Consider the following 13,163-nt stretch of genomic DNA (forward strand, 5'->3'; position numbering starts at 1 on the left):
CCACAGTTTCTTTGCATTCCTGGGACAAGATGGAGACATGAACACTAGATTTAAAATATCAGAACCAAGGCCCTGGCTGGTGTGGCTCAATGGATTGAGTGCTGGCCTGCAAATCAAAGGGTTGCTTGTTCAATTCCCAGTCAGGGCACATGTCTGGGTGGCAGGCCAGGTCCCTAGTAAAGGGTGTATGAGAGGCAACTACACATTGACATTTCTCTCCTTCTCTTTCTCCCTCCCTTCCCCTCTCTCTAAAAATAAATAAATAAAATCTTTAAAAATAAAAAAAATAAATTAAATAAAATATAAGAACCAAGAAATGCAAAATAATGGACTGCTGGCAATCCAGAAGACAGTCTCTGGCAGTGAGATATAAGGCACTGTTTATCATAAACAAGTGATTTCAACACTGCTACTATCATTGACACTAATAAAAACACCAGTGACAACATGAAACTTAGAGATAATAAGAGACTTGAAAGAGAAGAAGGTATGGACTCCATAATATTTAAATATTTTGGGGCCCTGATTCAATCAAGATAAAAATTTAATAGGAATAAATGTACTGTCCTGCATTCGAATCTAAAAAGTCAATGACACAGGTCCAGAGCTTGGCAAGCATTTATTAGAAAATAACAAAAAAAAACTTTCAGTTTCTACTTGACAACAAATTCATCAGTATGGTTATCTGAAAAAGTAACTAAATCTTAGGTTAAATTGGTAGAAACATGGTACTCAGAAAAAGAGAAGGAGAAAATAATCCAGCTCTGTTTTGAACTGATCAAATCTACAGTAGGCCATATTTATGGCTCCAATTCTTGGGCCCTCCTTGTGTCCATGCCCTTTGCCATGTCACTTTAAAGTTCTTCCCATGAAAGAGCCAGAGTTTCTCACTTACCTTGGCTTCAGTTTTGGCCATATGGCTTGTTTTGTTAGCAGGCTTGACATGACAAAAACACTTATACAACTGGGTTTGCTCTCTTGTGCATCTGCCATCTCCATGAGAAGAACATTCTTGAGTTAGACCACTGTTCCTACTTGGGGTTGAGAGACATATGATACAGACTGAATATCCCCAGCCAAGCCTAACTTACATCAGCTGACCCCAGATATATAAGCAAATCCAGTTACACTCATCAAGACTGCCCAGCGAAACCCAGCCTAGATGAGCTGCACCCCAGCCAATCCAGAGACTCGGGAGCTAAGGAAATATTTATTGTTGCATATTGCTGGGATCTTTGTGGTTGGTTGTTGCACAGCACTAGCTAACTGAAACAGGAACTGTGTGCAGTTCTGAGAATCATACTTGATGAGGGTCATTGACAAACTAGAATATATCTATAGGAGGGCAGTAGGAACCATGAAGGTTTACAAGGCCATACTATATTATGTTGAAAAAAAAAGAGAGAGACTCATGGAGAGCATGAACATGATTGCCAAATGTGTAAAAGTCTGTTATGTAGAAGAGGAGTTGGATTTCCTCTTCATAACACCTAACATCTATTGAGAGAAATTACAAAGGTAGATCCCACCATTAAAGCTGTCTGGGATTGGATTGAGTTTTCAGAAGTCATGAGTTCCTCTTTGCTGGACATATTCAAGTAAAGACAACAGGACACCCTGACAGGTTTATGGTGGAGAACACTCCATAAGAGAGAGCCTTCTTAGGGCCCTTCTAATCTTGCAATACTTTGAGGCCACCATCCGGCCCACGAAAACTTTGTCTCACTGCTGTTCTAACTGAAGTATTCATGCCCCTGTCACTGTTTCAGCTGGTCCCTCTTCTACCTAATAGTCCTCCCTAGCCTCCTTTTGGCCTATTTCAATTCCTTATCAATGCCCCTCCTCACTGCTTCATATGAGGTTTATGTTCTCAGTTTCAGTGATGAAAGCAGGGTGCTACTCACCATACCTGGGAACACATCAGGGAGAAACTCTTGTGGTTTTTCTGGGCTTTTATTGATGCCACAGAGGAGTCTTTTTCTATGCAAGCCCCTCTCCCACTTTCAACAGCATGAGGCTCTCTCCTCCAACATTACTTCTCCTACATTACTCCCCTTGGTCAGCCAAAGCCTTCACACAGGTCTTCCTTCCTCAGTCAAACCTGACTGAGAATGACTTTCTAATATTAGTTCTTAACAACTTAGCATGAATTAAAGCCCAAGTCCTACCCCCTCTCCCAGGAGCACTTGGATTTGAAGTGCCATCTCTTGCTGTGGAATGAAGTATGGTCAACCTTGCATCTTATTCAAGGAATTTACAATAGTCCTCTGATTTTTCTTTGGGAGCCAGCCTCACTTGGGTTCCTTCAGCCCCTGTCTTTATGATGAGGAATAAGGATTTAAATAGAGTGGGGCATTCCATGTGTGAGACAGTGCCCCTGACACAAGCCCAAACAGTTAGCCAAAAACAGAATGTATTAGTCAACAACATGGTACTTTCAAGTAATCTCACCTACTTAGTTTTCAGTAGAAATAGTCTTCAGCCTGAGTCTTTTCAAAGATCACTTTTTTAAAAATGGGCTAACAAGAGGGGAGAGAAGAGGGAATTTCAGGGGAAAATGGGAAGGGTTTACAGGAACAAATTTAAAGGACACATGGACAAAAACTAGGGGGAGGGTGGTAATGCGAGGGAAGTGGGGAGGGTTGGGTGGGTGGGCTGGATTGGGAGTAAAAGGGAGAAAAGTGTACTTGAACAATGATTAAAAAAATAAAAAAGTAAATTTGCTGTGTTTTGCTAAAAAAAAATGGGCTAACAGTGGAGAAAAGTCAGGGTAGTGAGACAGGTGTAGTGCCCCAAATTAGCAGCATGGTTCCTGTCCAGAGTATTTCTGTGAGAAGCAAAACTCAATGGTCACAGGCAAGTGTGTGGCCCTAGCTTGTCAAGAGCTATTGGTTGACTGCTTGCAATATTGCAGGTGATTTAAAGAGTTCCCACCACCTTGTTTGTTTAATGTCACCTCCATGTGAGAATGTCAGCCTCTGACATGTTTGACTTCTCCACAGGTCAAATGCCAAGCCAAGTGTGGTTGTCCCACTGACATAGATTGTTTCTTACTCTCCATAACCATGATGATGACAACAATTTCCAAATGGTCAATTTAAAAGAAGCACTGACTAAATCTTTGGCCCTTTGCTGATTGAATTCTGGCTGAGAAAGCTTGTCCCATTCACTTTCCTTATGTACATGTCTCAAACCTTTCAAATGTGTGTCACATTTAGGGGTATTGGGGGGCTTCTGCTCTGAGAAGAAGTCAAGGGTTGGAGGGGCAGGGAGTGGATGCAGAGTAAGAGTCAGAATCAGAGTTGGAGCCAGAGCCAAGACTGTCTGGGGGCAGAGGCCAAACTTGGCCAGCCCAAGACAAACATAGACTGGAGATAAAAAGAGGAAAGCGAGAAACATAGCCAGAGCCAGCAGAAACAACCACGATAGAGAATAAACAACACAGAGGACTAGAAAAGAAGAGCTTGTGCTGCAAGGAAAGGAGGAAGGGGGAAGCAAGGAAGGAGACTGAGGGGCCAGGGTTTGGAGAGAAGAAGAGAGAGAAATGGACAAGAAAGAGAAAGATGGGGACCAGAATTCTGGCATAAAAGTAGGGAAGAGTCTAGAAAACAGAAAGGGAGACAAGGGAAGAAAGCGGGGAGAGTGTGAGGGACAAAATAGAACAGGGCATAGAAGGGAAATATGGGGGCAGAGAGAGGCATTGGCCAACACAAAAAGGTAACATGATCATTTAGTGCCCCATGAATACCCAGCCATAGACACAATTGATTATTTTTGATGGAAAAAAAATCCAACCTAGTCTGGTGTGCTGTTGAAACATAACTTTTTGGCATTTTTCTAGCAGATGTTAGAAGAAATTAAGTTCAGATTTAAATTAGAGATCTTTTTTTAACGTAGTAAGTTCAAACTCTGATGTCAAACAAAAAAAGATCTTTGTGTATGTCTAGACCAGTGGTTCTGGACTGAGGATGGAACAGGGAATTTTGCTCCCCAGTGAACATTGGCCATATTTGGAGACATTTGTGGTTGTCACAATTAAAGGCAGGCCTTGTCAGCATGCTACCAGTATCAAATAAAGGCCAAGATGCTGCCAAACAACCTACAATGCTTAGGACAGTATTCCCGCAAGCAAAAATGTATAAGAACCCCAAGAGCAGCAGTGTTGAGATCAAGAATGAACGAGCAACATTAGCATTATCTGGAACCTATTTAGGCATGCAGATTCAGTGGCCTGGCCCAGACCTGCTGAATCAGGCACGCTGGGCGTGGAGACCAGCACTGCTTCTTTAACCAGCCTTCAACATGATTCTGATACCTGGTAATGGTTGAGAAACACTGCTCTAGAGCTACCCTGTCCAGTACAGTAGTCATGAATATGTATTATTTAAATTAATTAAAATGAAACAAAATTTAAAATTCAGTTTTTCGGTCCTATTAGGTAATTTCAAGTGCTTAATAGGTACATGTGCCTAGTGGCTGTCATACTGGATAATGCAGACATAGATCATTCCTATCACCACCGAAAGTTCTAGAGCTTTGTTCAGCAATATTTTGTCATGGACACAAAAATCCAGTGAACACTCAGGCTGAGGAAGATGTCTTACCACACCACTCTGCACAGAAGCATTCTGAGGCTTAACTACAGAAGAGACAGGACCCTGTGGGGAGTGTGAGAGAGCCCTGGACTAAGGTCAGGAAGACAAGAGTTGAATGTCAGTGTCATTTTTACGAATGTGTGACAGTGGGCAAGCCACCTGCCGTATGTGAGCTTCATTTCTCCATCTATACAATGGAGTGATATGCTGTCTCTTGTCCTGGTGTATCAGTCAGAGTAAGGAATACTAGCTGCTTTAACAAACACTCTCTAAATGTTCCTAGCATAGCCTCATAAAATGTTTGTCACTCATTCACATCACAGTTGCGTGTGGTGATTCAGGGCCATGGTGCTAGGATTTCTGTCCATTTGTGCCATGTAATCCTTTGGCAATCTGGAGAAGTTTATGAGCTGCTTCTCAGAAGAAGGTTTGTAAATGCATAAAATAAAATAAAATTAAAAAGAAAACCAATTACATTGAAGTGTAGTTATAAAAATAAAAAAACACAGTTGTGATATTATAATATATATGCATCTTTATTAACGTAGTAATTAATAAGACAGACTGGCAGGTCTAATAACTACTGCAGCTTCAAAGAAGTGAGAAGCGAAAATGATATTTTGAGATATGCATAACAACAGTAATATGATATGAAATGTCTGTGATTTCTATTGGAGACAAGGTCTCAGGTACTGTTAATACAACCGTGGTTTGTTGCCTCTGTTCATAATTGAAGAAAATGCTAAATCTCATTATAAAGTTAGTGGAAATAAAGATGCAACTTTACCCATAAGTTTATAGCGTGACAGGTTTGGAACCTTTTCTGGAGTGACTCCACTGTCCCCTGAAGGCCTCTTGTCCTCCCAGGGATCTCCTCACCTCGCTGTATCCAGTGAAAGGAGGATGTCAAAGGATGTTTTTGGAGCCAGGCTTCAAAATGGAAGTGCGCATGTCACTCCTGCACTCACTCCATTAACCAGAACTACTTCCACACCCACCTAGATGCCAGGGGTGCTGAGAAATGGTGTCTGGCACTGTGCCAGGAAGGAGGGCCTCCTGATATGGATAGTCATGTGGGGTCTCTATGACACCTAGCTACCTCAGAGATCAAACAAAAAATGAAAGTACCCTGTCAAACTAAAAAAGAGTTTGATTTTCTGAAGGCAAACTCAAGAGAACTGGAAAAAATATAAGGGCACTTCTTTCTCCAGCAGAAGGCTGGAGACACCAGTTTGGGGAAGAGTTTAAGGGCAATTCCAGGATGTGAGGTCCCAGCTTTAATACCAAGACCACTCCTGCACCATTTCCACCCCAGACTTCCCCTTCCTACTCAGCCCCCACTCCAGAAAACCCCAGATAAGTTCCAAGACTTTGGGCCTGGAGCATGGCCCACCTCCCTCAGTCATTCAAATCCAGGTCTGGCAGGGACCCAGGAGGAAGGTAACAAAATTAAAAATAACCTCTCCTCCAAGGAAAAAAATTAAAAATAGATTACAACCCCGCATGAAAATTTGGGTGGAAGAAAAGAAAGAAAAACAAAATGAATCATCTTTATGTGTTTTGCTGAGCGAGAGCCCGTTGCCATGGCTACAGGGTCTTGTGTGCAGGGCTGGTCTTTTCCAGCAAGTTCAAGGCCCACCAAGGAGCCAATGGGGATGGCCCCATCACCAATACATTATAGCCATCAGATCTGTGATCCCCCCAATGCAGCCTCTGCCACCAAGCAGGTCATATTAATGGCTGTCACAGTTAATTTAGTGTTCCCTTCCACTGTGATCTGCCTATCACTGTAATTGAGCAAACAAGAGGGCTTGTGTGGGTCTCCTGAGAGTTTAGGGAAATCTAGCCTGGTTTTTCAATCCAGACAGTCAAGAGAGGTTATGTGAACTTGTAGAGGAGCGAGGTCTTAAATCAAGGAGCGGGAAAGTCAGTTTTTCAGCCAGACACTGCCTGCCCTCCTGGTGGGCTCACTGGCGCACACACAAAAGTCCCCAAGAATGCAAGGACAGAGGAGAGGATCCAGTAGCCCCATGGCCCCAGTGGCTGGTGAAATACACAGGATTGTGGCTTGATCACTCCAGCAAGTGATCTACTGGGGTTGACAGGGGGCCAGTCCCTTGATCAGGAAAGGCTGAATTCATGAGTTCTTATCTCAAAACTAAAATATGAGGCCTTACTCCAAACTGGAAAGGGTATCTTAGGGCTTTGGTGGAGCCTCTTGTCTCTTATCCACTTTTCTATAACAATAGCACTCTGCCCTTAAGAAACTCCAAAACATTGAAAATACAAATTTATAAAATAAATAAGATGGAGGTGGAAGGGAGAAGAAACTCACTTTATAAAGAAATGTTCACTATAAAATAATTGGACTGGAAATGTTCCACATAGGAGAAAAGGCATATCATCTAATGCAATATTTGGCCTTAGATGAGATCCTATACCAGAAGAGGAAAATGTTATTAGAAACATTATTGGGGCAATTGACAAAATTGGAATATGAATGGTAGATTAGATTTTAAAATATTGCATTGTTAAATTTACTGAAGTTGATAACCATACTGTTGATAATTGTACTGTGGATATATAAGACAATAGTCTTAATAAATATTGATGTATTTAAGAGCAAAGGGCTATGATATATGCAGCCTACTTACAAACAGTATAGAAAAATCATATATGTGTATGTGCATATAAGTGATAAATGTGGTAAAAATGGTGAAAGTGTATAAAAATCATATATGGCTGTTCTGTGTACTGTGATCATTTGTGCAAAATTTCTGTTAAGTTTCAAATTCTTTCCAATTAAATTTTTAATTGGCTTCAAATTCCTTTTAAATAGATCTACTAGAGTATTTAAGCACCATTTAATTCTGCAAAATTCTATTTAAACTCAACTTTTCAGGGACAACTCTGGTACATGAAACTCAAGTACATCTTAGATTATACTTTTTATACTTTTCTTTTTTAATATATTTTTAAAGATTTTATTTATTTATTTTTAGAGAGGGGAGGGAGGGAGAAAGAGAGAGAGAGAAACATCAATGTGCAGTTGCTGGGAGCTGTGGCCTGCAACCCAGGCATGTGCCCTGACTGGGAATCGAACCTGTGACACTTTGGTTCACAGCCCGCGCTCAATCCACTGAGCTATGCCAGCCAGGGCTATACTTTTTATATATAGCAAATATACTCTAGACCAGAGCTGTCCAATAGCAGTTTCTGTGGTGATGAAATATCCTGAATGTGCACTGCCCAATACCATAGTCAGTAGGTATGTATGGCTATTGAGCATTTGAAATGAGGCCACTTCTAATGGACATATACTGTAAGTGTAAAATACACACTAGATTTCAAAGACTTGGTGTGAATAAAGAATGGAAAATATTTTGGATATATTGGGTTAAATATATTAATTAATTCATTTTACCTGTTTCTTTTTAATGTGGCTACTAGGAAATTTTAAATTACTTACATGGCTTGCATTTGTGACTCACCTTATATTTCTTTGGGCAGCAGTGTTCCAGAAAGTCATGGAAAATGGGCGGGTTCTGACTTTGCCCATGGCTGAGGCTGTAAGCCTCTCTTGGCCAAGCCATTCTATCACAGATAATATTCTTGGGGAATAGTGTCTGATTTTAAGATCTCCAAGGATCCAAAGATCCTTCAGAGCCTGAAAATTGAACATCTAGACAAGGAAAGGAGTTGGTGAAGAAGTGTCACAAATTAGGCACCATTTTGTGCAGGCAATGTTTTGTTCAAAATCCACAGGTGGTTTGAGTTGTAAAGTGGAGCTTAGAATGGGAGGAAAGTGAGTAATAAGAGATAGGGTTAGAGATGTATGCCTCATAAGCCTCACTGAAAAGCTAAAGGGAAAGCATTAAAAAAGTATTTAAAGCAGATGTTAGAGACTGCATGTTTCGTCCTCCAAAATGCATGTTGAAAGCTAATTTTCAATATGATGGTATTAGGAGGCGAAGCCTTTGGGACGTGCTTTAAGTCATGAGGGTAGAGCCCTCATGAATGAGGTAAGTGCCCTGTAGATGGCTCTCTCACCCCTTCTACCATGTGAGGCTATAACAAGAAGTCAGCAGTCTGGAACCTGGAAAAGGATGCTTGCTAGACCTTTGGCATGCTGACACCCTGATCTCATACTTCTAGCTACCAGAATTGTGAGAAGTTAATATCTGTTGTTTATAAGCCACCCACTCTATGGCACTTTGTTATAATAGCCCAGAGGAACTAAGATAGCAGGAAAATGTCCTAATCCAAACTGAGTTTATAAAAAGTCATTCTGGTAGTTCCCTTAAGGGGAACTCTGTGTAGGCCCTGTGATCAAGATTCATATTTCTACCACTCAACAATGTTGACAGAGTGATAGCTCGAGTCTCTGTTCCTTTCAGCCAGAAGACCACTACCAACAGCTCTCAACAAGGGAAGAGGACAAGACCTCACTGAAGACAGCCCCGGTGTATCTGATTGTATTTTTTTTAAATGCCCATATTATAGTTCCATGTGTTCTTCTGGCCCCTTGCACTTCCCATCAAAGGTGGAGTCTATGTCCCATGACTGATCTCACCAATATTGTCCAAAAGAAGTGCTTCTATGTATCTTCTAAGGCTAGGTCATAAAAAGGACAAAGCTTCTACTTGGCTCTCTCTCAGGACACTCGTCTTTGGAACCCAGTCACCATACTATAAGGAAATCCAAGCCACACAGAGGCCAACACCCAGCATGAACCACCAGACATGTGAGTGCACAGTCTTCCAGATGATTCCAGCCCCCAACTTTTGAGTCTTTCAACAGAGATTCCAGATGTCATGAAGTAGAGATAAGTCATTTTCACTGTGCTCTGTCTGAATTCCCAACCCATAGAATCTGTGAGCATAACAAATGGCAGCTTTAGGCCAAGTTTTAAGGTAATTTGTTTGGCAGCCCAAATAGCTGGAATACCCAGAATGAGGTCAAAAGCATCTAAGCTTTATGAAAGGATGGCAGAAGCTGCAAGGCCTGTCTGAACATGGGGGTGGGGCATAAGCAATAGCCCCTCACCACCAGCCTCTATCACATACCAGCTGGTAACTGGCTGTAAGCTTAGCATCTAGCAGCTAGTAGACAGTTCTCAATTAGGTTTTCTACAATCATCAGTGAGATCAAAAACGTTGCAGAGGAACAAGTCAAATAAAATGCAGAGCAGATTTAAAAGCACTGAGTTTGACGGTAAATAGGTGTTAAACTATGTGTCATCTATATTGCCTTTCAGCTCTAGAGAACTCCAATCATGACAATAACTAATATAATGACTTGATTTACTGCTAGTGTGTCTCAGGACCATATTTATTTCATTATTTTTAAATGTTTGAATCACCCAGGCATGCTGGCTTAGGTTAAAGATTGTGGAGAATGTTCTATCAGAAGAAAAGGTTGGGGGGAATATAATTTATAAAATTAGTAACATCAAGTAAAAGTGACTGTCCATGTACTTTAAAAATAAGCTGGCTCTAGGCAAGCTTGGAGGTAAGGTCAGTTTTTTAAAAAACAGAAAAAAAAACAAAATTGAACCACACAAGTGGTCAGATGTGTGTGTTTAGGTACAAACTTGTAGCTGGTGTCTCCTGACCTGGCCTGCATTTACCAAAATGCCTGACAATGCCCCAAGAACATAACAGTGTTCTTGGCCTTTCTAGCTCAAGTCACATGGGGGAAGGGGCAGGGGCCCATATATGTACAGTCACCCACAGGCACATACTCCCTTGCCATCCTGCCCCACAAGAATAGATCCCTCTTACCTGGACAAAATGCCCTCTGGTCAGCCCACTAAAGTGAGCCAGTGGGCTGGGGTGGGAGCAGGGTGCACAGAGGATTGTGCCCCTCCCAGAGAAGGGAAAATCTGGAAAAACAGGGCAGAAAAAGCCTGAAGTAATCAACCTTTTGAGTGAGAGGGGGAGGGAAAATGCAGGGAACTTTCACATGGGTGTTCTCCTGACCCCATGCATCATTTCATGTACTCTTCATGACAAACATATGAAGGAAGTCCTTATAATCTCCATATTACACACAAGAAAACAGAAGCTTTAGGATGAATTTCCCAAGATCACAAAATCAATAATTAGAAAACAGCGATAATCACATACCAAGAACTAATATTTTTGGAGCCCTTAAATGGTCTCAGAAAGTACAATATTCCTAACAACTTAACTTGCATTATGTGGGTATTATTATATGCATTGTGCAGATAAGAAGAATGAGGCTAAGAGAGACAATTTGCCCAAAGTCTTAAGACCCTCCACCCCACCTCACCCCCAGTTAGATTATCCCTAAGCCCTTTTTCCAGGCCCTTTCTTCAGCCCAGAGAAGCAGGAGGGCTGCACCAAGGATGCAGTGCAGGGAGAGGCACCTGGGCAGCATGGACAGCACTAATAAGTATAGTGCAAAGAATAGGTCCCCATGGAGATATGAGCCACAGCAGCATCTCTGTGGATGGCAGGGTCCAGGGATTCACAGCCTAATGAACTAGATCATGAAATCTCATTTGCCTGTTAGATAGCTTCTGCCATGCACTCAGGTTCACTTAGGACAAAAAGAAAGGGGGGTGCTGAGAAAAGGCTCATTTTTCACACTTTCAAAGTATGAGAAGATCGAAAATCGATGGGGAAACAATTCCCAGGGGGCACACACCCCCATCCTAGGGAGGCAGGTGTGGCCCAGCAAGGCTGAGAGAGCTGGGAGGCCTGAGAGTCAGCACCTACAACCCGATGGGTGTCCTATGCAAGCCATTGCCAGCACAGCTGCCTGTGTAGAGCAGGGCTCTCTGTCCATAATTCATAATTTCATTTACTAAGAAACCAGCTGTGCACATCTTCCTCCAATCTACTGTTAGGATGCTGTCGGAGGGTGGCTATGGGACCCCACAAAGCAGTGTTTCTCAGAGTATCTGTAGTGAGGGACCAGTTGTTTTGTATTGTTTTGTTTTCCCAATCTCTCATAGACAAATCTTAGGTGAAATACAATAAAAATAAATCACTAGGGAAAAAATGGAATTTAAAAAGTACAAAGTTTTAGTATTTGGATTCAACCAGTGTAAAACTACCCTGTTGTATTGCTAAACTTCTAAATGCTTATACTCAGTCTTTGTACCTATCTTCTCACTAACAAGTAACAAATTCCTCTTGAATAGCAGTGGTCTGCCGACCACTCTTTGAATAGCATTGCCACAGACGACTCTGAGATGGTCAGGCAGAGCCTCCCAGGGAATCAGACAACCTTGCAAAAGAGATCTCTAGGCAATGGGTTTTGCAGAGCAGGAACTCAACAGACCTCAACTGAATGTAAAATTCTACAAATGCTGATGCTTATCACACTCTTACTCAGGACATATCCCCAAGGGAAGGAGCTAGGACACATATTAGATTTGGTCTTCCAAGGCTCAGGGCAATGTGGGACTTCATTCGAGTTCACAGAACAGTTTGTGAAGCCCAGGTCTTCCTCCTCATCTCCAATAACCTCTTCGACCCACTTCCTCATTCTGATGAGGGACTCCATTGTCTACACAGGGGCATCCCAAGGAAAAGCTCCTCTACAGGGCCCCTTCTTTCTGTGGTGGCTGATAGCTTCAGTGAGAATCTCTCAAATTCTTCCTAACTCTCTTACCTGCCTTCCTCACCCCCTCTTCTATAAGAAATGAGAGTTTCAACAACCCCTTCCCAAAGGAGACAGCAGAACAGGATGCCTAAATCAGAGAAACTCTTCTTGTTGACAAGAACCAAGAGGTCCACTTCAGGTATTTCCTCTCACTCATTAACGAATTGTACCTCCTAGAACTGAAAGAGCATCTGGAGCCATTGGAGTCTGGACCCTCTGCACCCTTACTCCCACTCCTCGCTGGCTGGGCTGTCTTCTGTATCACACTCAAAACTGCCTGTGCAACCACCTTTCCCAACCACACCATCCACAAGTCCCCAATATAGATGGCCCCCAGTCTCCTGGCTTGGCAGCTGCCAGCAACAGAAAAACCTATTTTCGCCAGTTCTGCTTTTGCCAGCAGATGTCACTGCAGCCTGACCTCAGGTTACCAAAAATAAGCCCCTAATTTTGGTTCTGAAGCTATAGGAAGACCCTGGACAAACAGGCACGCAGGAGATAGACTCCTGCTCTTTTTTCTTCCTATGGGGCAGACTTGCAATGTGACTGCTGAAAAGATACTTTTTATGACTCTCTTTCACCATCTGTAAAATGGACAAAATGTGTGAAATGCACATGTTCCTTTCCTTCCCTACAACAATGGTGCGGGATTCTGAAATGGCTCTGACATTCCAGAGCTAATCGGTTCCCCTCCTCACACAGCCTCAGTAATTTCCTCAAATAAGGATAACATCAGAGCACCCCGATAACTGACTTACCTTGTATTTGCCTTACCAGGTATCCCAGAATCATCTCCACTTACTCCCATTTCCATAGTAACATAAGGGTCCAAGCCCCCCCCCAAAAAAAAACCCTCTAACAAAGTAAGACACCTAAGAGGCATAAACAAAATATGTGATGGTGTGGGAAGCTATAAAGTTTTTATTGCCACCT

The sequence above is a fragment of the Phyllostomus hastatus genome, unplaced genomic scaffold (assembly GCF_019186645.2).
Source record: "Phyllostomus hastatus isolate PE091 unplaced genomic scaffold, TTU_PhHast_1.1 phas_scaffold_200, whole genome shotgun sequence".
NCBI lineage: Eukaryota > Metazoa > Chordata > Mammalia > Chiroptera > Phyllostomidae > Phyllostomus > Phyllostomus hastatus.